Source organism: Haliotis rubra, unplaced genomic scaffold (genome assembly GCF_003918875.1).
Source record: "Haliotis rubra isolate DU_JTF1 unplaced genomic scaffold, ASM391887v1 Scf86, whole genome shotgun sequence".
NCBI lineage: Eukaryota > Metazoa > Mollusca > Gastropoda > Lepetellida > Haliotidae > Haliotis > Haliotis rubra.
This window is the reverse complement of record NW_025767590.1, coordinates 1,137,676-1,165,035: the sequence shown is the minus strand read 5'-3', so window position 1 is coordinate 1,165,035 and position 27,360 is coordinate 1,137,676. Positions and strand designations below refer to the sequence as shown.

The window sequence follows — 27,360 nt, the reverse complement described above, 5'->3', positions numbered from 1 at the left end:
TCATCCTGGTTTGGGGTAAATACAACACTGGACAGTTTTCCACCTATATATATAATATGGCCTGTAAATACTGGAGACATTCTAGTGGTCAATATTGTGAGTAGGGATCCAAGGTTAAATGATGCACAATCAGACAAGTCACTGAGCCAGACCACTGGATCCTTCTTCTTATGCTGGCAAAGCTGGCTGGATTCCTCACTGATTTCAGTGAAGTGAAGAGTATGTCAGTTGAAAATGAAACTTTTAGCTTGATAATGATGTAAGAACCTTCATTGAAATGTCGCTTAATACAATAAACAAGAAGTTGTCATCCAAAGTTTCCTGTTTCATTTTTGACTCACCAACTTCTAGAATGCCTATCAAACAAGTATGTTGGGCCTAGACTTTCAAAGCTCTCTCAGAGCTAAGATAGTCGTAAGTTAATGTTTATGTATGGCACTTACAACCATCTTAGCGCTAAGAGAGCCTCGAAAATCTCGGCCCTGGTTGGTTGAAGAATGGGTGAAGGGATAGTGCTTTTGAAGCCACTGTCTTGCTTACTTGTTACAGTGTTTGAAATCAAGTGTTGGCTCTTACAGTTGACTGGGGTTCAGGAAGGACAAGGTCGTCAAATGAAGCAGAAAGTTTGGAGAAAGCCAAACAACGTTGCGATCTATTGACTTTAACAAGATGAAGGATAGTATAGGTGTGCTGGAGTATGGAGTGTGTCTGAGTATCCAAGCTCTAATGAAGGGGATTACGGAGCTAAGGAAAGGATTTGGATAGTTAGGAGATGTCAAGCTTGGACAGATTGTCAATCCATTTAGTCTAATATGATTACAACTGTCAGTGTCTCTAATCCTTATAGTCAGTCAAACGTACATTGTGAGTTAATGAAATATCAGCAGCTTGCAGACATTCATGGTTTTGAAGATCTGGCTGTGATTATGACTTTTTCAAACAGTATTTCAGTTGGAGGAGGGATCATAACGAGGGGCATTTACCACTTTGGTAAGATACATCGGCATAATTAATGTTCTGCCAGACTGAAGGAAGACAAACTGGCATAGATCACAGTGTTCTACATACAGATAACCTGGAGGCATGTATGACATAGTTTGTCAAATACGACACGTATTGCACAAAAGAAACTACTGAACACTTGATTCTCTCATATGACAATAGTTAATTTGTCATACCTAGAAAAAAACGGTTAGTTCTTTAATGTTGTTCTTGTAGCAATTATATCACATCTGTAGGTGTATGAGTCCAAACATTAGCATGTTCCTTACTTTAGGTGACCATAAAGATCCGGGTTAGAATTTATCTTCAGTAACCCATGCTCGTAAGAGGCGACTAACAGGATCGGGTGGTCAGGCTCACTGGCTTGGTTGACACATATCATTGGTTCCAAATTGCACAGATCAATGCTCATGCTGTTGATCACTGGATTGTCTGGTCCAGACTTGATTTTTACAGACCGCCACCATATAGCTGGAATATTGCTGAGTGCGGCGTAAACAAAATTCACTCACTCACTCACTTACTTTAGGTCTCAACTCTACATCAGGACTCCAGCAATCTAATCCCTCCAGTGGGCAATAAAAGATCCCTTCTGTCAGTGTATAAAAGTGCAGTACACACACTGGAATGTTCCTCGCTAGAAGTCCTGACACTCTGTACCAACCTACCATCCATCAAGTGAAAGGATATTTAGCATGTCCCATACAGAAGGACATGACATATACAAACACTACAAATGTCGGACATACAGTTGTCCTCAGTAGATATCTTCAGCATGAAACAAGTAGCCTCGGGTCACTACACCATGCCAGTTGGCATGCAGGAGAGGTCTGTGTCCATGTACAGGACCATGTTGAGGTGTAACGATACAAAGAGGCTGCTATACGATATGTATCCTGATGATATGGGTGCGATACGATTCGTATCCGGATACTTTTATTTCACAGCTACATCTGACCTGTTCTTCAGTTAGATAACAACCATTATTGAAGGGGGAGAAACTTCGGGCTATATGAGGCATCTGTGATGTACAGAAAACCGGAAGATGCTAGGCAGGGGTGGAAATAACTTTAAAATTGCTAGTGTACTCCGGTACAGTGGCACATGTAAAATCACTTGCCCTGATAATTTTTCCAATATACCGCCGTTTTCTTGTTGATATTTTACATAAACAACATAATTAACATTGGAATATCAACTGGACACCAGTACAGTGTGATATACAAATTTGCTTGCCCGGCAGAAAAAAACACTGGACTCGGGCGTCGGGCAATGGGTTATTTCCACCCCTGCTAGGGAATATGCATAAACTGGTTCTTGTGTAATTTTCATGTTTTTACATATATATAACGTGTAATGTATCTTTGTATTGGAATCTATTGTCTCGTGAGCAATGCAATACTGTATAGCCATATCATTATGCAACTATACATAACTCCACTGCCTCATGCTGATTTGGAGCCTTCAAGAATTATGTCAGAATTTGTCCATGAGTTGAACCACTTTCAGTTGTATTAAAACTGTGATTTCACATCTGATTCATTACTTTACAATCTTGGAAGCTACTGACCTTCAATCCAATAGGTCACTCTCTCACTCTTGTGGGGTGTATGTACAGGAGGCATGGTCCCCAAACATCTGAGGCGTCCCAATTCACTTTGCGAAGTTGTGTCCCTTTGTACGCCAGACGATACGGTTGTGGATTCACCCCACATATGTCCAGGTTTCGTCTCCGCCATACAAGTGGGTTCCATCAAGGTGATAAATTTCTCAGCACCTGCTCCATTTTGGAATATTTTCAAAGCAGCATGAAACCCAGCTCACTCACTACTGGTACATATGCCTTTTGTTGATACATGGCCTCATGTAAAGATGCACAGATCACATGACCCAAACTAACGTGATATGTTGGTAATTTCAGCCTTAATTTACGCTAGTTCCCCAAGGATACAATCACTGCTGAGCAAACAAACTTTGGTTTCCAGGCTAAAGGAAGTGTGTCAAGTGCATGGTATGGTTCTCATGTCCACAGCTGACAGTTACTGTCTGCCACAATACAGCTGCAGGTGCTGTTAGATGAAGGTCAAGAACAGGACAGCAAGAAGGGCTTGAATGTCCCCCAAACAACACAAAAAAGGGTCATGCATAGCCAGAAGGGCTGCACCGGCAAATATGGCAAACTGTAATATGTGGCGATTATATTTGATTGTAGAGCCATTAGTACATCAAAAGGATGCAGTATTCAGCCTCTTGGCTGTGTCCGAACAATCCTAAACAATTACTCATGATTTCAGGCTAAAATATTAGATTTGGCGCATGATTTGATGGACTATGAAGGGAGCTTCTCTAGAGACAAAGGATGAGAGGACGTACTGGTGGAAAAAGTTGCCTTGGTTGCTGTTGGGAGTCAGATGGATCTACCAGGATACCAGTGGATTTGTGTAGAAGTGGGCACCAAGGACGACGAAGGGAGAAATAGAGCATGATAGTTTTTGCCCTCTCTTTATTGAAAACTTTGATGGATTTCTTTTGGTACTGGGTGACAGGTACTAGAAATTGAATAGTTACTTTCCCGGAGCTCTGTTTTGTAAAGTGGATCTTGGTGTTCGGGCCACCATGAGTGTGTGTTAAAGTATGGGAGTTAAATGGCCCTTACGCTGAGCTTGGTCTGTGAAAAAAGAACCTGTCAATTTTACTCTAATTTGATTCCAACTTGGTTGTCAGGAAATGGTTATGTATGGTTCTACAGTAAAGTTAAAGTAATGTACACAATTTTTAGTAAAGTACATATGACCACCTTAGTTTTTATTGAATTTATTTATTGAAGCTTTGAGTCCTGTATTAGGATTTGAACCACAGACCTTTTGATTAGAGTCAGAGCTGTATGATTGCCATCCATTAGTGTAATTTTGGATTTTAAACTGTATGTGATCTATACCTCAAAGTGACCAACACATTTATCTCTTAATATTCTACAAATTATGTCAGTAGTTTCAATGCTGAATCTAGCTTGTGGTGTTCATCCTATTGACCACTGGTTTAGTGGTGGAGATGGGATCATTTACAGGCTAACTAGGTTTGATGGGAAAGTTGCTATTGTGTCTTAAAACAACATTCATCCACTCACTGACTGCAACATGAGCGTCATGTTAACGGATATCAGTAAGTGTGGCTTTGTCTTACAATACCTTCGTGTCAAGCCTTGAACGTCACCACTGTATAATACAGCTGAAAATAGTTCATTGGAATTGTTTTTGTCAGCATTGTCAGTCCATTACAGTGATACAACACTTTACATCTGATCATGTCAGATATGCTCATGCAGCCTTGTAGTCAGGAAAAACTGTACAGAGTTGTGTCCCTTTGATGCTCCAGAATGTTATGATCAAGTGTTCAGTTATATATCATGTATATCAATCTTGCTCTTCGACTTACATCTACTTTCTGAAATGAACATGTTTTACAAAAGCAACACTCCTGAACTATATTCATAAAATATAATAAAAAGAACCTCAGAAACTAGACTTACCAAATATTCTAGACTTGCAAGGGCTGTGTTAAACATATTTGTTTCCGGGTCTGGATAACACACTGCCTTACATTTTAACACCTGTGCTTTGGGATTTCACTAGATATGTAAACATAGACTGGCATCACTCGCACTCTTCTTACAGTGGTGTAGCTGAAACAATACCATGGGGGTTCAAGTCAAACTCACTCACCCATTCCTGTTGGGAGTAAGACAAGTGGAATTTGTTGTTGGTTCAATATGTTTGTCTCAGGAGGCTTGGTGGACTGCATGTGCAGGGGCTGCATCACCGTTCCCTTTGATCATTACTGTTATAGGTCCGTCTCCTATTCTCGCGGGTTTCCTATTCTCGCGGTAAATACGTTTTCTGCCGAAATCGCCGATGCGTGGCACTTAGCGGTTGTTTACATCACCGACTGGTAACTAGAAAGTGGACCAAGTTGATGACTGATCAAAATCTGGCAGTGTCACGAATATTGGGGAGTTTATACCAACTTGGACATATCATTACTTTTTCCCGCCCTTTCTGGCAGGATGACTCTTACATACACTCAATAATGTTAATTCCTGGTAATACCGCGAGAATAGGAGAAGCCTCATTTCGTCAATGGCGGATGGCATTGTTTATCACCAGGCTCACGAGTGGTAAGGAGAAGGCCCTTCATTTAATAACAACAAGCATTCATACGATAAGAATTGTTTGTGTTATTATTTCAGCCAATATCCGTAAGTACTGCGAGAATAGGAAACACCTTCCTACTTTGCAATTTCAGTTTAATGTCTATTCATTATAATAATGAGTGTTTGAGGTTGTAATATAATGATTATTGAGTATTGATCCCTGTCACCTTGATAACAAACACCCTGCATTGCATAATTATACAACAGCGGATTACTTGTAGTGAAAATCACAAGTGAATCCTTTTTCCTTCATTCCTCTTCCAAACAAAGACTGCAGCAGATGTTAGAAAAGTCTGTTGGTCACAGTGTTTGCTTGTATTGCCAAAGTCGTGGGTACAATTCCGCACATGGGTACAATGTGAAGCTCATTTCTGGTGTTCCCCAATGTGATATTGCTGGAATATTGCTCTAAGTGGCCTCAACCTTTTCAAAGAATGTTGTGAGTGACAGCCGTTAGCATGTGTAGATTTCGCGTTGATAGTGACAGTTTACACATCAAAGACTTGTGTAGATCTGTATACACAGGCAACTGACTGGCATAGAAGAAGGATCTTCTCCCAGCTGCGTGGAGGAGTGTTGTCAGTGTGCCGCTCCATTGCTCCAACCTGCAATTTTCTGCATTGTTGAACACTATTAAGTTCATTATTCGATTGTGTCTGTACCAGAAAAGGTCACCTTGCTTTTTCAAAATGAAAAGTAATTTGTTTACTGAGTTCAGATAGATTCTGCACTCTGCCTGACGGTTAATTACAGAGCATCAATATTTTCGTCCTTGTTTCTGGGCTCTGAAACAGCTAATGAGTGACAACAGGGAGATCGAATGTTTGAACTTGTAACCATGCAACTTATTCCTTGTTGGGTTCAGGGAATGTGATGTTGATGTATCTAGGGATGGGTAGCTTGTAAGTAGGCAGTTGATGTTGATGGTGGGGGTGAAACAATGTGAGGCTCTGTGTGTTTACAGGTATATGATGTGGAGGTGGGGGGCAGGGCTGTCATTGGCATGGGTATGTGTGCAAGGAATTATCCACTGATGAAAGGTACATATAGAAGTTATCCACTGCTGACAGATATATATGGGAGTTATCCACTGCTGGCAGGTACATATAGGAGTTATCCACTGCTGGCAGGTACATATAGGAGTTATCCACTGCTGACAGGTACATATAGGAGTTATCCACTGCTGACAGGTACATATAGGAGTTATCCACTGCTGGCAGGTACATATAGGAGTTATCCACTGCTGACAGGTACATATAGGAGTTATCCACTGCTGACAGGTACATATAGGAGTTATCCACTGCTGACAGGTACATATAGGAGTTATCCACTGCTGACAGGTACATATAGGAGTTATCCACTGCTGACAGGTACATATAGGAGTTATCCACTGCTGGCAGGTACATATAGGAGTTATACTGCTGAAGTTGACAGGTACATATAGGGTTATCCACTGCTGACAGGTACATATAGGAGTTATCCACTGCTGACAGGTACATATAGGAGTTATCCACTGCTGACAGGTACATATAGGCAGTTATCCACTGCTGACAGGTACATATAGGAGTTATCCACTGCATATAGGAGTTATCCAGGTACAGGTACATATAGGAGTTATCCACTGCTGACAGGTACATATAGGAGTTATCCACTGCTGACAGGTACATATAGGAGTTATCCACTGCATACAGGAAGAGTTATCCATATAGGAGTTATCCACTGCTGACAGGTACATATAGGAGTTATCCACTGCTGACAGGTACATATAGGAGTTATCCACTGCTGACAGGTACATATAGGAGTTATCCACTGCTGACAGGTACATATAGGAGTTATCCACTGCTGACTGCAAGGTACATATAGGAGTTATCCACTGCTGACAGGTACATATAGGAGTTATCCACTGCTGACAGGTACATATAGGAGTTATCCACTGCTGACAGGTACATATAGGAGTTATCCACTGCTGACAGGTACATATAGGAGTTATCCACTGCTGACAGGTACATATAGCAGTTATCCACTGCTGGCAGGTACATATAGGAGTTATCCACTGCTGACAGGTACATATAGGAGTTATCCACTGCTGACAGGTACATATAGGAGTTATCCACTGCTGACAGGTACATATAGGAGTTATCCACTGCTGACAGGTACATATAGGAGTTATCCACTGCTGACAGGTACATATAGGAGTTATCCACTGCTGACAGGTGACATATAGGAAGTTATCCACTGCTGACAGGTAGGTACATATAGGAGTTATCCACTGCTGGACAGGTACATATAGGAGTTATCCACTGCTGACAGGTACATATAGGAGTTATCCACTGCTGACAGGTACATATAGGAGTTATCCACTGCTGACAGGTACATATAGGAGTTATCCACCGCTGCTAGGAGTTATTCCACTGCTGGCAGGTACATATAGGAGTTATCCACTGCTGACAGGTACATATAGGAGTTATCCACTGCTGACAGGTACATATAGGAGTTATCCACTGCTGACAGGTACATATAGGAGTTATCCACTGCTGACAGGTACATATAGGAGTTATCCACTGCTGACAGGTACATATAGGAGTTATCCACTGCTGACAGGTAGATATAGGAGTTATCCACTGCCGACAGGTACATATAGGAGTTATCCACTGCTGACCAGACACAGTGTCTTCTTTCCTAAAAGAGGATTACTGATACTGCAGAACACAATATAATAAAGCAAATTTCATGGACGCATTTAACAAAAAGTATGAATTTATCACAGATATATTTACACACCATATGATCTTGAAGAATAAAGAGATATTACAGTGTTCCTGGAGTTCATATCTGTGAAGACAACAAGAGTTGCCTCCCCTGAAGAGACAGCCATAATATACCCTGTAGCTCCAGTTGCTTGTTTCCATGAGCAACAACTGTTCCTGGGATTAATGTGCCAGAATCTATTTGTATACTGAGAGTGGTTCGACAGTTGCTTAGTGGATTACATATCACATGTCTTTTCCAATTCCTAGGTGCTATTTGAATATTGTCTGATCTCTTCCATTATTTGGAGGATCACGTTGCACGTATAAGATGGCATTGCTAATACTTCAGTTTTGAGGGCTTAGCCATGTGTTGTCCCCTGAGTGTATCAGCTTGTAGGTGTATGGTCTTTGATTTGATAGCTGGCTTATTTGCTCATGGACCATGCTCTGAGGGTATTGTGAAATATTGACTGGAGGTGCGGGTATTCTCACAGTTGAAAACTTTGCTCGGGTTTTATCCACCGATTTTGTCATACCCGACATCATTGTTACTTGTTGTCATCAGGGCAACTGTGGACAGCAGTGGATGAGCAGCGTGGTTCATTGCTGTAGATTGCAGTGGGATGTAGGTGGTTTATTTGGATGTTGGAATGGTGTTGGCATGGATGATGTGGTTGGTTTTTGGCTGGCGTGGGGCTGTGGCTTGTTTATGTTGATGGTTGGGTGTGGAATTTAAGATGAGATTGGTTGGTTTGGATGATGGGATGTGAAAGGTGGAATGTGGTTGGATGGGGATCACCTCTCAAGTTCATCTCTTTGTTGGAGTGAGTGAGTGAGTTTAGTTTTACTCTGCACTCAGCAATATTCCAGCTATATGGCGGTGGTCTGTAAATATTCGAGTCTGGACCAAACAATCCAGTGATCAACAGCATGAGCATTGATCTGCACAATTGGGAACTGATGACATATGCGAACCAAGCCAGCGAGCCTGACCACCCGATCCCAATAGTCGCCTCTTACGACAAGCGTGGGTTACTGAAGGTTCATTCTAACCCAGACCTTCACGGGTCACTCTTTGTTGGATGTGTTTTTACTTATAGTGTGTTGTTTTGGTTCAGGAGACTTTCAAACTGTTGTCTGAAATTGCCGAGTTGCCTCCCTTGAGGTGCGGGAAACCATTTGTTTTATTTCCAGATTTGCCTTAAGTCAGCAACAACCACACAGATAAACATCTCTGATAGAAATAATGTTGAAAGCAGCATAATATCAAACTTCACTCAAGTTAACAATGCACTGGATTCCATGTCTATTAAAACTGTTGTCTTTGGAGAGGGTGCCATAGCTGGACCCCGTTGATCCAAGTTATCCTAGTGCTAAAACAGTGCCCTACCTTAACATTGACATGTGTCAGCACTTTCATTGGTTCCAGTAATGTGATCCAGATCAGTTTCCTTGGTTTCAGTGAAATAACTTAGTGGGAGTATTGGTGTCCCATTAAATAGCAATTGTACGAAAATATAGACATTTACGTCAGAAGAAGAAATTTGTGATCATTGCCATGGAAACAGCTTTATTTTTTCTACAGCGTCAATGTGCTTCATGTCATGATAGGTAATGGGGGAAATGACAACCTGACAAATATTTCATCTAAGATTTCATGGCAAGAACATGGCTCCAAAGTTATGGAGAGTAAATCGTTGGCATTTCAACTGATCATGTTGAAATTACGTGCATGACAGAAAGTGATACCTGTAAATTTTTAACAAGAGGCTATGTTAGAAGATATACCATCTTGTGACGTTTTCACAGGTCAGATTTCACAGCTCGTTTTAACTGATTCAGGAGACAGTTCCATACAGAATAAACTGTCACTTTAGAGTTAGACACGGGAATACGAAGATTCATACTCCTCTTCCATCTGCCGAGACAAATGAGGTATGTAGTTGTGTACATTGATGGCTCGTTTATGTTCTCCAGGTGTCAAGTATATTGTCTGTACAGACTTGAAGAAGTAGTCGCTTTCTGTGATCTTATTTCAAGATGTTTCGAGATTAGTTTATTCATTGGTCTCACAATAGCGTGGAATGTTTTTGAACGAAGATCTCTCTCATGGAATGAATTTTAATTTACCCTGGCCATATGATCAGACTTAAAAGCTGTGTCAACTTTGTCGTGACTTCACCCCCAATTACATGGTCCTGGTTAGTTTCTTTCAGGACTTTTAATCCTGATTACAAGTGTTCTTACTGAGCGATCATGATACGGTCTCTGGTGTATTGTCAATACATACTGCACAATATGTTGTGATGGCTTATTGTAAATCCCTGGTTAGTTTGTGCATTGTACCAAGCTAAGTTGTTGTATGTGGAGTCATTGTGTGTTGAGCACTGCCTGCCATCTGATACAGGTTGTGATGTTTCGCGGTGTGTCTCTAGCTGAACTGATTGCTCCCATACAGACAGGCAGGAACTTGAGGTGGAGCAGATTGTGGGGTTGACGCTTGAGGTGAGGTTTGCCTAGTGTCATTGCCATATTCTGGTGGATTGACTTGATTTGTAATTACAGTGTACTTGGAAGACCTGAGTTACTTCTGAAGAAGTACTGACGGGGGAGAGTCATTGTTACGTAAATATGATATTTCATCCAAATAAAATATTTATGAATACTCAATACAAAAAAAACTAAGTTTGGTTGGTATGTACCTTTTTAAACACTTGGCATGGGCTAGCAGTTTGGCTCTTGTAATGTTGAAGAAAGACATGGCATGCATTTATTTGGATTGGGAAGGGAATGTGTGGTTGGGGTGGGGGGTTGATATGGGAAGTGATTTAAAAACCAAATGCATTTAGGAACCAGTTCGTTGATATCATTTTAAGGTGCTGTAGTAACTTGGGTTTGGGTAAGAATGAATAGCAGATGCAAACGAGTGAAAATTTGCCTTGAAAAACGCCCCCAAATACTGTGGAAAAATCATCCTTGATGGGTTGGTGTGAAGTTTTACATCATGTTCAAGACCGCCTCCGTGGTGTAGTGGTTAGAGCGTTCGCCCGGAGAGTGGAAGGTCGCGGGTTCGATCCCCGACCGCGTCATACCAAAAGACGTTAAAATATGGTACTTGTTGGTCCCTGCCTGGCACTCGACATTAATGGGTATAACAAGGACTGGTCGGCTCGGAGTCAGTATAATGTCTGAGTGGGGTATTCATGCTTCACTGCGGCATGGTATCTCAGTGGGCTAGCCCTATAAAACCAGCTTCAGTCTGGGCTAGTACAAACAGCCGAACATACACATACACAGGCATGTACGTCGTCATATGAGCGAAATATTCTCAAGCACGACGTTAAACCCAATTTCACCTCACCTCACCTCACCTCACCTCACATCATGTTCAAGATTAGTTCAAACTAACACTGTTAAAACTCTTGAAAGATCCTCAAATATACTTATCATACACCATAACTAGTAGGTTAATAGGGACCTTGTGCCTGAGGAAAGTGTAATTGAAAAGCTAACATGGAGATTAGTTGTCAGTGTTGGGAGGTATATGTCAGATAAGCTGCTGCCGAAATGCGAAGCCGGAGGATCTGACGCCTGATCAAGTGGTCTGCATGTCGCATGAGTGAACCGAGCCAGTGTTTATTACCAACACATGACTTAAATACTGATGAACTGTAAAGAAATCAATGGATCCGACTATCTACTACAAACTAATCCGCCATTCTTATTCAAGCCCTGTAAAGTATCGTGAGGCTCGTGATTTGTCAATTGGTCTTATGGGATCTGATAGACCATTTGGTGCAGTGTTAAGGTCGAAACTTAGCCCTATTTCCATGTGGGGTGAACTAGAAATGTTTTCATTTTTATCTGAATAGGTGCCTTATTACGGTCACTTATTGGAGAGGGACATTTAGATAAAGTTTGACCATTTGTATACAACCTTGTAGACAGAAAGTGTCATTTCAGAATGCTTTATTAATATACATCATACCCCAGACTTTCAAAATGGGGAAGTGCTCTTGTTCCTTATATGACCAGGGTTAGACTAAATTGGTACATCTGAGGCTAGTTTGTTGAGGCTTTCTGGATCCAGTGATTTGCTTGTTGGGGTGTTTCTAGGATCCAGAAAGTTGCTGGTTGGGACGGTTGCTTCATCTTGATGCTGCATGCACGTGTTAATGCTGAATCCTGGTATAGTTGCTGGATCCAGGTATAGTTGCTGGACCAAAGTATTTTCTAGATCTGGTATAGTTTCTGGATCTGGTATAGTTGCTAGATCCAGGTAGTTTCTGCTGGATCCCGGTATAATTCCAAGTCTAAGTAGACATCTCTGTAGGGGGAATTTGATTGTTTCTACCTGATCCATATTTAGATATTTCTCAAATGTAAACATCTTACCAGTCATACAGTATATCCCATGAAGTGAGTGAGTGAGTTAGTTTAGGAATGCACAAGTATCAAATAGTCGTAACAAACTTTGTCGTAAAAATGATAGTTGATGCAAGTATTTTATGTGCCAGTGTGAAAGTGTTTGATATATACATTTATGTTGAATAGCTTGGTGCCGTATTTTCATCAAGACAAATTGCTTAGTGATCTGTATGCCTGTTGGCTGTAATACAGCTATCAATTTTGCATCAATGCTTCAATTTCCATCTGCCCTTATAATCGACTTTTCTGCCATTATCCTGATTGGAGCAGTCCGTTACACAGTACAAATGGTTTGTGTTGGATACCTAGCCTCGTGGGTGAAAGGGATTGACTGTGGACTTATCTGATTTGGTGTGACAAAGGCAGATGCAGCCATCTTCTACTTCCCCTTACCTTGTCTGCTGCAGTGATAGCTTTGTTTGGAAATGTCTGCTGTAGTGATCTTAGAGCTTTGTTTAGTGAGTTGTCTGCTGTAGTGGGAGCTTTGTTTGGAGTTGTCTGCTGAAGTGAGAGCTTTGTTTTAGTTGTCTGCTATGTAGTGGGAGCTTTGAGAGTGAGAGCTTTGTTTTTAGTTGTCTGCTGAAGTGGGAGCTTTGTTTTGAGTCATCTGCTGAAGTGAGAGCTTTGTTTGGAGTTGTCTGATGAAGTGAGAGCTTTGTTTGGAAATGTCTGCTGAAGTATGTGCTTTGTTTTTAGTCGTCTGCTATTGTGGTAACCTTGTTTGGATTGTTGTAATGATAACTTTGTTTTATGTAGTCAGGCGTGGTATAAGCTGAGTTGTATGGTGTATTTTTTACCTTCTGTAGTTTTCTTCTTGGGTTGGTAATTGTCAGCTGTTGTAGTGTGCTACCTTCCCTCAGCTGGTAGTCTGCTGTGGTGGCCATCTTTTGCAGGTACGTTGTCGTCTGCTGATCTCTTGTAAACTGGTTTTCTGTTTGCTATTTGTCTGCTGTCTGTTGTCTGCTACCTTACCTCATCATCTGTAATTGTCTACTCAGTAATATCTGATAAATCTGTTTGAAAGAACACATTTGTCTTCTTAGTTACCTTGAAAAATGTCATTGTTTTCATGAGACCTTCATTTTGGAAGCTTAATATTTTTGACAAAACCTGTGAATTCTTGTACAGGTTGTCTGTGTACTTGCCAATATATGTTTATTGCTTGAAAGCTAATTACATCTTCCATGTGCTCCACTGTTATTGCAGAAATTCTGCTCAAATAGTTTGCCGTAGCTTTCATTTTTCTATGTCTTTAATTAAATGTAGCAAAGTATGAATTGCAGAGATTCAAACTGGCACAGGGAAGAATTCATGTGAAAGAACTGCTCATCAGAAAGATTATATCAGTATAAAGATTTTTCAGAATTATTCAGCAGAAAAGAATATTTGGAAACATTGCATAAAGGAAACTCTATGCAGGGTTTTGGATGCATATGACCCTCATTTACTAATTTCAAGGGTCCTGACTGGAAATTTGATTGTCCTGTAAAGTGCTGTAATTTAAGATGTCGCCATGATGTAATTAAAGATGATGTCATCATAATTTAATTCTTCAAGATGCATGGTCCTTTAGTCATTTTTTCTTAGTTGTTTTGAGCAGTAGATGAGACACATGACAAAGGTGGATTGAGCAGTAGGTAGTGAGTTGGATAATTTGCTGCTTTTAATAACAGCTTTCTAATAGTGAGAGACACAAAAAATGGGCTTCACAGATTAATATTTTACTTGTCAGGGATCAATTCTCAGTCTTCGGTGTTATGAGAAACCATTTACAGAGATGCCAACCTCTACGATTTTATTGTAGTCGCTACGAATTTTAGCCTCAAACTACGCCAGTATGACTGCACTAGACAATCTACGAAATTTGAAGACAATTTTTTAATTTTAGGATATATAGATAAAAACAAATATTTTCGACGATTAAATACATTTACGCAAAAAGACACAAGAAGAAATGTAATGCTGATAATTAGGAAATCGGCTGTTGGAGGTGTGTGAAATTAAGGCTTCACTCTTGATTAGTGTCATATTTTCTTTCTCAGAATCCGTCATAATTTTAAGTATTTAGTTGACTACTAATTTTATGGTGAAACTACTACTTTTGATCCTCGAAACTACTATGTGCAACACCGTTGGTGTTGGCATCTCTGCATTTAGCCCCCACAATGACTGTATTGCTATAGTATTGGGAGCTGACTTACAAGAAGATGTTCCTCCAGCTGTGACATGACGAATATGGTAGATCCTGGTTCTGTGACAACTTCTAACAGTCCAGACTTTGCTGTCAGCAACCAACTTCTGTTGGTGCATCCCTCCAAAGACCTGAATTTCTTGTCCTTTTATCATTACTAACATAAGAAAAAGACAATATTCAAATGCATGTTAATTTCAATGCAGTCTAACAAATGCTGGGGTGTCTATTTAAGTTCATGACTGAAATTTCTTCTTCATTCATGTCAGCCATTGCATGGTTTGTGAGTGAAGGGACACAACTCTCGCAGTCCTAATGTCCACATCAGGTATTGAATGGATTGTGATGGAGTGGAAGTGATAGGTTTAAACAAAGCTGGTACATTATTCATTAAACCTTGCTGTGTATTTGATGTAACATGACAGGACCAGGATGCCAGGCTGGATCATTTTTTTTTTCACAATGATTTTCACAAAGCAATGAATTTGTTAGGAGGAGAACTGTCTGTTGTTGGAAGCACTCATAAAATACCAAGAAACGCCCAGTTTGCAACAATTGCTTCATGGAGATACAAAGTCTTTTCTTGGTCTCTGGATATAATGGGCCGGCTTATCTATGGGTAACACTTTCGTCAAACATTTTCTGGTGACCAGTAAGAAAACAACATCATATCGTTTCGCGTGAACGAACAAGAGAAAACAACTTTGTCAGTGAAGACGTCAAATTTGCAATTAAACATCACTAGGCAAGATTAGTTACTTTTTCAGTTCTAATTTGTTTTTGTTGGCATTGTATTATATGCTGGGATTAAGATTACCGTGTGAATTTGTCTCGTATATAGAGCCGAAATAGCAATCAGCTGTGCACACGTTTCCCCGCGATCTACCGGTGATTTAGTTAAAACATACACAATAATATAATGGGATGAATTCTGATGCAGTGATCAGTAAAATATGATATGAAACTATTACTTAACCCAAAGAAATATATCCTAGCATTGTGTAATTTCAACCACCAGTTGTCTGTGGCCTGAGTTGGCCGTGATTAGGACCCCATCCCGGAGGGTTGGCTTATGTATGAAAGATACCATTTTGACACTGATTTTAAGGGTTCAATTTAGGGGGTCGGCTTATCTATGAGATCGGCTTATCTACGGTAATATATGGTAGTGTAGACAGTAACCGTCCCTTAAGATATGGTTTCTTTGGTAATATGGACACAAACATAGTAAAGTTGTGTGTATGTTCTTCACACACGCACGCGCGCACGCACGCACGCACGCACGCACACACACACACACACACACACACACACACTCTCACACACTCTCTCTCACACACACACACACACACACACACACATTTATTTTTTGGACACAAACTTTTTCCCTGGACAATTGAGTCCTTGGGTATTATGACACAATCTCGGGCTGAGCGAACTTTGGGTAATGTAGACTCAAACCTTCCCCTAGGGCAGAGCGAACTTAGGGTAATATATAGAGGATATTTTGCGCCATGAGTGAACATATCAATTTTGTCAGACCACGAGATGAAATATACATGTCATTTGACAACATTAACAAAATATTCTATTAATTATATTTTGATCATTGTTTATAAATGATCGAGACAATCTGTTGCAAGTGAGGTAATTCTTTAATCAGAAAGTAGTTCCAAGCAAAAGTGACATTCTACTCAGTGAAATAACATGTTATTCTACTCAATAAAAATACCATTTTTATTTTCACCAATATTTACAGTATTTCACCCTTAAGAATACAATAAAGACACATATTCTCCCCAAGGGCAGAGCGAACTAGGGGAATATATATGGACACAAACTTTCCCCTAGGGCCGAGCAGTCTAAGGGTAATATAGACACAAACTTTCCCTTGGTGCAGAGTTAACTGAAGGTTATATAGACACAAACTTTCCCCTAGGCCAGAGCAGTCCAAGGATAATATAGACACAAAGTTTCCCCTTGGGCAGAGTGGTCTGAGGGTAATATAGACATAAACTTTCCCCTAGGGCAGAGCAATCAAAGGGTAATATAGACACAAACTTTCTCCTAGGGCAGAGGAATCCAAGGGTAATATAGACATAAACTTTCCCCTAGGGCAGAGTAATCCAAGGGTAATATAGACACAAACTTTCCCCTAGGGCTGAGCAGTATGAGGGTAAAATAGACATAAATTTTCCCCTAGGGCTGAGCAGTCCAAGGGTAATATTGATACAAATTTTTCCCTAGGGCAGAGCGGTCTCAGGGTAATATGGACATAAACTTTCCCCTAGGGCAGAGCAATCCAAGGGTAATATAGACAAACCTTCCCCCTAGGGCTGAGCAGTATGAGGGTAATATAGACATAAACTTTCCCCTAGGGCCGAGCAGTCCAAGGGTAATATAGATACAAATTTTCCCCTAGGGCAGAGCGGTCTCAGGGTAATATAGACATACACTTTCCCCTAGGGCTGAGCGGTCTCAGGGTAATATAGACATACACTTTCCCCTAGGGCTGAGCGGTCTCAGGGTAATGCAGATACTAACTTTCCCTGTAGCAAAGTGAACCTTCAGTAATATAGACAAAAGCTATCCTTTGGCTCTGAAGTTTTTTTTCGTTTTGTCAGGCTCAATCTGTCTGGAGCCATTCCACTCACAAGAATTAAGCCCATACACTGTTAGTAACTTAACCACGATGCAATGATGCAAAGAGCAGAATTTGGGCTTGTAGACTCAACCAAATTAAATGGATGTCTCTCATGTCTTTCCATGTTTTTTTGTAAATGAAATGTATTTTGAGAGCCCCCCCACCTAGAATATTCCAGCAAAGAATATCAGCTTTAGTTTTAGGTTGATTATATCCAAAATAAAACCACATCGATCAGATTATTCTGGGCTTAATATGAGCTCCCTGCCTTCATGACACTAACCTATAAAAATACTTTATTTACCTAATCTTGAAGAAACATGTCCAACAAACAAAGTTCCGAAAATACATATGTCATGTGCATTGGCTGATCCATCTTGATGATAAATGTTCCTCGGGAAGGCTGTATTTCCCATCATGCCTTGCAGAGTGTCCTCAATCATGCCGTCGTCTCACTTTAATAACCCTTACCGAGTCCAGCCATAAACCTGACCCTAACTAACCACATTGATACTATCTTCCTACATCCCTTGAAGTTTATGAGATGGTTATTGGCAACTGCGCATTCTCTGTTTTATTTTTATATTAAAAAAATTAAGAATGGTACTACTCTGAACAAAGAGAGACCAAGACGGAGGCCATTGCTTGTTCTTGTCTGGGTTTAGTGTTCGCCTATTTGCATGATGATCATAAACGTCAGTCACGCTCTTCCGCCTTCAGGAATGGTTTCCACTCGTTGTTCATGTAATTTGGTTATCAGTCACGACGAGATTTATTGAAGAAGGCAGGAGATTTCCTTCCAGTTTCTTTGTGTTTTAACATTTTTTATAAAGGGTTTGCATAAAAACATTGACTTTTGAATTTAAATGATACCATGGATGTTTATTGCCTCTTACTTTCTGTAGGTTGTCTGGGCAGAAAGAATGCTTTGATTTTTTGTCAGTCTAAATATTTCAAGGTTTGTGGCAAAGGTATAATGGCAGTGACAAGATTGACATTGTGAGAAATATGTTAAGTGATATTTGTGTTGATTTTAGAATTCAAATTCTGGTTTTCATTTGAGAGATATGAAAACATTGTATGATGTAATAAATATTATCAGGCCAAAGATCTCTGTTCAGTTCCCCACTTGGTAATGGCCACAATATTTGAAACCCATTCCTGGTGTCCCCACTCGTGATATTGGCAAATATTGCTAAGAGTGATATAAAACTGTACTCACTCTCTCACTTGATGTAAATACCTAGATAGAATTCTTCTGTTCACATTATACATGGCCTCTATAAACTGCCTTGGTTTTCATTACACAGATGCGTGGTGTCTTTAGTGTTGCCATTGATGACAGAGATTTCTAGGTATTTAGCTCAATATATATTTACTGTTCTGGATGGTGGACATCTGTTTTCTCGATAAATACTTCCTCAAGCAAACCTAAGTACTATATTGCAGCTACTGCAGAATAAACATTATGAAGCTGTATCTAACTTACTCACCCTCTGTAACAAGCCACTTTTTGTTGTCATGTAGTCTGGCTAGGCCATCCTAGATTTTCAAAGGTATCTTTTCTCATTAATATTTTGGAAAAAAAACTGCACAAATTTGCTGCATCAGCTTTGTTTTGAGTCATATTTGAAAAGTCATGTGACTTTCAAAATGAAGCAGTGTTGAAGAATTGTTCCAGGGTATTTATCTCAACAGAATGGAGAAAAAATATCCTTGATAAATGAAGATGGATCAGAATCCATGGGTTTGAATCTGTCATTCAGCTCAGATCAATCAGTTAAATTATTATGCTCTGCATATTGGATCTACTGCCGTGTTTGGGGCGGTGGGGTAGCCTAGTAGTTAAAGCGTTGGCTCATCACGCCGAAGACCCGGGTTCGAATCCCCACATGGGTACAATGAGTGAAGCCCATTTCTGGTGTCCCCCGCCGTGATATTGCTAGAATATTGCTAAAAGCGGCGTAAAAACCAAACTCAGTCAGTCAGTCAGTTACTCATCCAAGAAAGGTCCTGATTGTACAGTCAAACACCACTGGGTCAGAGTTGAATGGAACTCTTCAAGTTATCCAATGTTTGACACAACTGCAAAGTGATGACTAAATATGGAATATGTAGGGACCAAGAAACAACCATAAGATTTATGCATGAAAGTTTGACATAAAAGTGATCGAATGTGATTAGTTTTTAGTTAGAATGCAGTATCATCCATTGGTCATGACATCGTGATGATATTATGAAAGAGTAATATATAGGAACAAAAGCAGGGACTGACAAAATCAATTCCAGAGACAGAGAGGCCATAATTTTCTAAATACCTATCTGACGTTGAGTACAGTAATTTCGAATAGAGGCATCAAATTGATGATTACATAAGTTGGGTTATGAAGACTCGCGATTTTGAGATGCATAATCCAGTCATGTGACTCCTGAGAGCTCCCTCTATCAGGGTAGTTCTGATGTCGCAGCAGGGAAGGATTGTTTGATTAAACTTTCAGTGCGTTTTTGATCTAATGACAAGGTATCAGTGATAAGTGAAAATATCAGTGCTGAAAACGGATCCTTCACAATACTATTGTATCGAAGATATACTTGATAACACCAGCAATTATTATCCCCCACAACTTCATATAGAAACGAGTTCCATCCGTCCGTGTGTCCGTTTGTCCCTCCGTGCATCCGTCACACTTTGTCCGAAGCATATCTCCTAAACTATTCGTGATATTTCTTTGAGAGGCATTTTAGAAGTTGGATAGATGAATGAAAACCAAGTTCTATGGGTGCCAACATTCCAATAAAGAAGTTGCACCCATTGCAATAAAGAAGTTGACTATCCATAGAACTTGGTTTTCCTTTATTTGTGATAGCATAACCAAACATGGTACACATGCCAGCCATGATCCCTAGATGTGCCTTTTAGGGGTTAGACCCAGATGCGAATTTTATTTTTTGCGGTTTCCATGGAAACTTGACTTAGGCTGTGGCTATGAGGATGTCATTTTGTCCAGAGCAGATCTCCCAAACTATACATGCTTATTTATCCAACTTGCTACACATATCAAGCATGATTCCTAGATGTGCCTTTTCGGGGTTAGACCCAGATATGAATTTTATCTTTTGCTGTTTCCATGGAAACATGACTTAGGCTGTGACTATGAGGATGTCATTATGTTGCATTTCCATGGCAACAAGTTAGGCTTCAACTGAATTTGATGGTAGTGCTCCTCTCTGGAGCAGATCTTAAAAACCTTTCAATACTCTCCTTCCACTTTGCTATATACACTCCAAAACATTTGACATAATCATAACTAGTAGACATATTCATAAAGAGTATTTTGACGTTGCGAGTGATTTGATGACTTTGTCTTCTTTGGTTTTTTTACAATTGTTTTGATATGATATTTCATGTATTATTTTTATGCAATTTTTTCAAGAGCTATTCTGAGTACCATTACCAGTAACTGCTGAAAATCACGGAAACAGTTACATGCTTTGTAAACATTGTACACACATTATGCATGAATACAGTTTGACTGCCCATAATATGATTATTGCAATAAATGTATCAATAACTGAGTATATATTTTGTAAGCTATTATGTGCTGTAGGATCTGTACTGTTTGCAGTCAAACTTCTGTTCTGTTCTCCTAATCTGGGGAAAACTATACTCGCTCAATCAGTCTGTTTTGTTCTACAGTACACCTTGGATAAGCTTCAGAATAACCATGATTTTAATATTTTTAAGTAGGAAAATTGTGACTTTTCTGATTCATTTTCTGTCAGAACCATTGTTGATGGTTTAATATAACTGTATGAATTAATTGCTCAAACAGCTGCATTATGACAGGTACACAAATCACCTGGTTAGGTCTGAATAAAATATTGGTATGAAACTGTAATATATACTACACAAAATAAGTGACATGACAGATTGACTATTGACATGAAAACATTGGGTGTTCCTTAAGTTCTGTTTAGTGGTATAGTCAAATTTTGTTGTAATGAAGGCTTGATCACATGTATACCTGTAGTATGTAGGTCTGTTGTAGTAAACTAGCTGTATGTACAGATATCTACCAGCAGATGACAACCTGATACAGTTTATATTCCCTTGTGCCGTTGTTTGAAGTAACAGGAAGCTTCATGCATGATCTGGTTTGGTTAAATGCCAAGAATTAGGTAACAAGTAGGAATCTAAAAACCGTAAGCATTCTGATTTTTTTCAACCGTTCATTTTGTATTTCACCCATGTAAATATATACATTTAATTAAACTTTGGTTGGCAGAATCAGATGTGTGATTCTATGTTAAGTAAACAATTGACATATGCTAATCAGTAATATGTCAAATCAGTTTTTTGTATAGTTTAAAAATAGAGATGTCCCTTTCTAAAGTTGAACAGTTTAATTATATCCCAAACAAAAGTTAGGTGGTAGATAGGGCTGTGCATTATAACCGGTTTACCAGTATTTACTGGTTCAGAGATGAAAACGGTATGTATTGCAATACGCTCGGAAACCTTCGGATATTTCTGTTTTTTAAATTGTTCCTTTCCTTTTTTTATTTGTGCCAAATGTTATTTACATTTATATTTTGTCATGTTTAAAAGTTTTTGTTAATGCTTAATCAAGCATAGTAATTTTGTTGTGGTTTGGCTTTATGAATCAAGTATTAACTTGATTATAAGTATTTTTTTGTTTAAAAAGAACTTTTTGCAATATATCGCAATACATATCTCAATATATGCTTTCACATTGCAATATATCGCAATATGAAAATTCTCTGCAATACCCACCCCTAGTGGTAGACATGTGTTATCTGAGTGCAGGATGCTGGAAGTAACACATGTAGATAGGCATTACACATATACCCTTTTCACACTGGGGGCCAAGAGAATGTCATGTTTGGAATGAAGATCAAAGCTCAATATACTAGAGTTGTGTCCCTTAGGTATCAGGATCCGTCATTTGTGGGTTTGAATCCCAGGTTACCCGTATGTATTATCTTTGATACAAGTATGCTAAATTAATGACTTTATGTAGAGTGGTAACCGCTAACAATCAGTATCATTGATGTCTAAATGTCAGGTTAAGTCTGTATCCAGACTATAGTGGTCTGCCTGTTCAGCATTGTTCCCAGTGTATAGTAGTTTCTGTGTCCAAATCTGTCAATACTATAATCGTCTGTCCAAATCCCACCTGTGAAGGTCCGGGTTAGAATATTGGTCTTCAGTCACCCATGCTTGTCGTAAGAGGCGACTAACGGGATCGGGTGGTCAGGCTCGCTGACTTGGTTGACACATGTCATCAGTTCCCAATTGCGCAGATTGATGCTCATGCTGTTGATCACTGGCTTGTCTGGTCCAGACTTGATTATTTACAGACAGCGGCCATATAGCTGGAATATTGCAGAGTGCAGCATAAAACTAAACTCACTGTCAAATCCTTTTCTGAGAACAGTGGCGGTGGGGTAGCCTAGTCGTTAACGCGTTCACTCATCACGCTGAAGGGTACAATGTGTGAATCCCATTTCTGGTGTCCCCCACCGTGATATGGCTGGAATACTGATAACAAGTGGTGTTAAACCATACTCACTCACTGTTCTGAGAACACATGTGGTCTGTATGCTTCAGAACTGTTCCATACTATAGTGGTCTGTCCACATTTCCTAGACCAGCTGGTTAAAATCCTACATCACATGTGCTTCAGACCAGAATGCATGATTCCAAGATTGCTTTCATAAAACCCAGTCAACAAGAACCTGATTCAACAGTATGATATCAATGTTTTACGGTAATGAATGGAGAGTAGCTCATATATACCTTGGCTAGTTAAGAAGGAATGTCCGAGGTGCTGATATTTGGCTATCTCAGACTCACAGATTACTGGGATATGTAAGTGTTGTTTTCTTGCCAATTTAGAGACATAATTTGGAAAGTTAAGACCCATTTGAACATATTCAGGGATGAGAATTTTCCGTGGATCCGCGGAATTCCGGGAATTTCATAAGGCCAAGGGTCATTTTTGTGAATCGTCTAAATCTGTTGACAATTGTATGAATGTGCTTCAGCAGATTTAACGTTTTAATGGTTGCTGTGTTCATGATATTGTCATTTCTGAGACAGTTTTAAAGGTCTAAAATGCCTAAATATCAGGAGTTTCAGCTAGTTTTCAGAGTTTTTCTCAAAACTTCATTCTCATCCCTGCCTATTATAATCAAGCTTTCTTAAATTGAATGATATAATTAATGTTGTCTTTTGTTGTTCAACACCACAACCAGCAATAGTCCAGCTATAGTCCAGTGGTTAATGTTATGAGCATCAAGCTATGCTATTGGGTCACAGTGACATCAACCAAGTTGCCGAGTCAGAGAGGGTTGAGACCCAATTCTAACCCAGATCTTAATTCAGGATATGAGTCATATAGCAGACAAACGACTTGACTCAAAGTGAATGTCATTGATGCTGTCTAGTCTCTCTTAAGCCCCACCTCCTCTCAATAGTTAACACAGGATATGGGGGCTTAAGGAAAACTAGATGGTATAATTGGCAGTGACTTTGAATCAAGTCGTTTGTCTGCTGTCGTAAATTATAAACATGAGTACATCAGTTGATCAGACAATGTTTACCCTCATTAAATTGGGGGCTTTCTTTCCCGAGGTAATCTGAGTCGTTGTGTAAGTTTTGCTTGGCACGAAGAATTTAAATCTTGTATCTCTCCTCTTGTCAATCCAGGAACTGATTTTATAAATCATTCATGTATAAATGATGGATATTACAGTTTGGAGATTTTGAAATGACTTTGTAAAGCTGATTATTTGTTATCTCCAGCTTCACCACTAGCTGAGTTAGTTGCAGGGTTGAGGCACCATCAGACACCAGACATTATGGGTGATTAGTGCCATTGTCTGGCAGACGTTGCACAAAAAGCTGAGGCAGCTCAACACTGCCAACATGCCCTGAAACAACCCAGTACTGTGGCTTCCATTGTCGACAAGGTTGGCCAATTACATCGCATTGTACAAATGTTGGATTTTGCCATGATATTCTGGCAGGACCATACCTGTGTATGTAGGTCTTTCCTCAGGGAAGTGACTTCATTCAAAATGTTCAGTGAATGGACCAGAATATACTTACCTTTGCATAAACACCTTTTATGATAATTATGTGATATTTGTTCATAAAGCCCTGATAGTAGCTTATAAACCCCTGATATCATAACTATGTGATAGTAGATCATAAACAGGTGATATCATAACTATGTGATAGTAGATCATAAACAGGTGATATCATAACTATGTGATAGATCATAAACAGGTGATATCATAACTATGTGATAGTAGATCATAAACATAAACTATGTGATATATCATATGTGATAGTAGATCATAAACAGCTGATATCATAACTATGTGATAGTAGATCATAAACAGCTGATATCATAACTATTCTACTACAGTAGGGAATAGATCATAAACAGCTGATATCATAACAATGTGATTTTATACTAACGAAGAACTACGAGAAATATATCAAATATCTTAAGATCTCATAGTATCAAATCTTCCATAATTGCCTGCTTAAAGAGACAGGGGTGGAAATAACTTTAAAATTACTAGTGCACTCCGGTACAGTGGAACATGTAAAATCACTTTCCCTGATAAGTTTTCCACTATACCGGCCGTTTTCTTGTTGATTTTTTAAATAAACAACATTATTAACATTGGAAAGTCAACTGGACACCGGTACAGTGTGATATACAAATTTGCTTGCCCGACAGAAAATAATACTGGACTCGGACGTCGGGCAATGGGTTATTTCCACCCCTGAGAGAAGACAAATCATTCTTCTCAAACCACAACCATTTTCTCCAATATTACCATTCAATATATCCAAACTTAGTCTAAGTGTCGAAGGTGCCAAAACCTTTTATCTTTCTTTACTAGACCCCAATAACAATACATCATATGCCCATAAAAAGTGGGAAAGAGTCTTTGAAACAACATATGATAACTCAATCTTATGAAACTTATATATGATGACAAATCTATGTACAAAATGTGGTAATTTGAAATGGTTACAGATGAAGATATTATACGATATTATACCTACAAACAGTTTCCTAAATAAAATTGGTCTAAAAGACACTCCTATATGTACGTTCTTTTCAAAAGAATTAGAAACAATTGTCCATCTATTCTGTAATTGTTGTCATGTTAAAAGATTTGGGAGAGTTTGACCAAATGGCTAATGAAATGAAAATGATGGCCAGAAAACATTTTACTTGGATTTAAGGGGAAAAATAATAATTCTTTAAATGCAGTATGTCTTGTCGTGAAACAGGTAATATATACACACAAAAATAAAACAAGTTTCAAATTTCAAGCATGTGGTAAGGGAGATATCAAAATACTATGAAATTCTTTACCTTCTGGTCATCCTTCCACAAACTATTTACTGAAAATATTAAGTCAGAAAACATATTGTAAAGTGTATATTGAGTGTATTGATGTGAATTTATTCTATATATATTACACTGTGGAAATGAAGATGGTAAATTTTTATTTTTAAATAACTATGTGATAGTGGATCCTAAACCGCTGATATCATAACTATGCGATAGTGACATGGTAAAATGGTATAACGGTTTAGGCTTTCAGCACAAATTTTGATCATAAGGAAAATGATTTTTTTTCTTTTATTTTCATTTTTAATCATCAGTCTGTAACGGAAAATGTAGTCTGTCTCACAGTCCCTGAACCACATTATTTTCCCTACTGCCTAGCCCTCCCAGCAATGCTAAAGCCCTAAATAAAGCAAGTCTAGATTCCCTCAGGTTCTGAATCTCTGGTCTCCCTAGGGCTCCTTTTCAATATAAATGGGCTTGTTTGTTACTATCAAAATTATATATATTCAGAGACTAAACCTTAGTCTACGGAAAATGGTACCATAGGTGTTTGGCAACTACACAGAAAGGAAAGCTACTCATTTTTGTAGCATGCTTCAAATATTGATAATATGTGTGAAAACTGTTAGAAAGAGAACATTTCTACTTGCTGAATGCTGCCATAGACTAATTGCAGAGTGCTTTGCATGATCTCAATTTTATCAATATTGTACACTTCAATATGATTCAAACAAGCATTATCAATTGACATCAATTTCTTTATTTACATTTATGCCTCATTTGGGAGCAATTTCAATCATCTTAATCTAAATACCTTACTCAGCTATATTTGGATTGAAAAATCTAACACTATTCATATTGTTTTTTCAAAATATTCAAATAATAATGAGATTAGTGAAGAAATGAAGCATGATACAGTTTAAACACTTATACCTATATCTATATATTTTGGCAGATAATCAAAGCTGTTATTCTCTGGGGCTAATATTTTGTATTTAAAGGGCCTCTGAAACAATGGAGATGGAATCTGATGTACAGTGAACAGGTGACTAGTGGTTTGAGTGTCTCTTGTTCAGAGGTTTAACAGTGACAGTGATGAAGTGTTGTGCAATGTATTTATATGGACGGTGACGGTAGCTGAAGGTTTCTGATGCGGAGCCGAGTCTCTGGCTGCAAGCCTCATATGTTCTACTGATGGCTAATTGTTTTCTGAACCTTCTTAGCTAATCAGAGGAATGACATATTGGTCAGGGGGGAACTTTCTGGGTGATTACTTCTCCAATATCATTCTGACTGGCACCGAGCCGATGATGCACTGCGGTGTAAATACGTGTATCTACCGACATGTAATACTCACTCCCACTGCCTTTACAACTTAAACGAGCTGGAATTCCTATGAGAGTGATCTGAAAATTGTCAGTCAGATGATGGAAGATGTTTGTTCTGTCATGTTCATGTTTTGAGGCCAAAATGGCAGAAAAGTGAAGGAAGCTATCGCCATGGTTACAGATTTGAAACTCAAGTTAGATTTGCATTAATCAATTAGATCGTTTTGTATTGCAATGGCCAATGTTTTGTTGGGTGAAGTAGCAGATGCGATGGCATCCAGTGTATGACTATCGCTGCACGGTCTGCATTAGAAGCGGTCATTAGGACAGCATTGTGTCCGATGTGTTTGGCATAGGCTGCTCCCGGCATGGCTAATCTTAGAGGGGAGGCTGACAGTGCCA

At 39.1% G+C, this 27,360-nt stretch overlaps 1 protein-coding gene and 1 long non-coding RNA gene across 2 annotated transcripts in view; both read left to right on the top strand.

The window, feature by feature from the left end:
* Positions 1-27,360, top strand: part of LOC124262878 — a 237,732-nt gene that overhangs the window by 81,859 nt on the left and 128,513 nt on the right. The gene's annotated exons all lie outside the window — the stretch shown is intronic.
* On the top strand, positions 101-24,969 carry LOC124262867. The gene is made up of 3 exons (XR_006894711.1): positions 101-113; positions 6,640-6,646; positions 24,816-24,969. It is a non-coding gene; the product is annotated as an uncharacterized LOC124262867 (long non-coding RNA).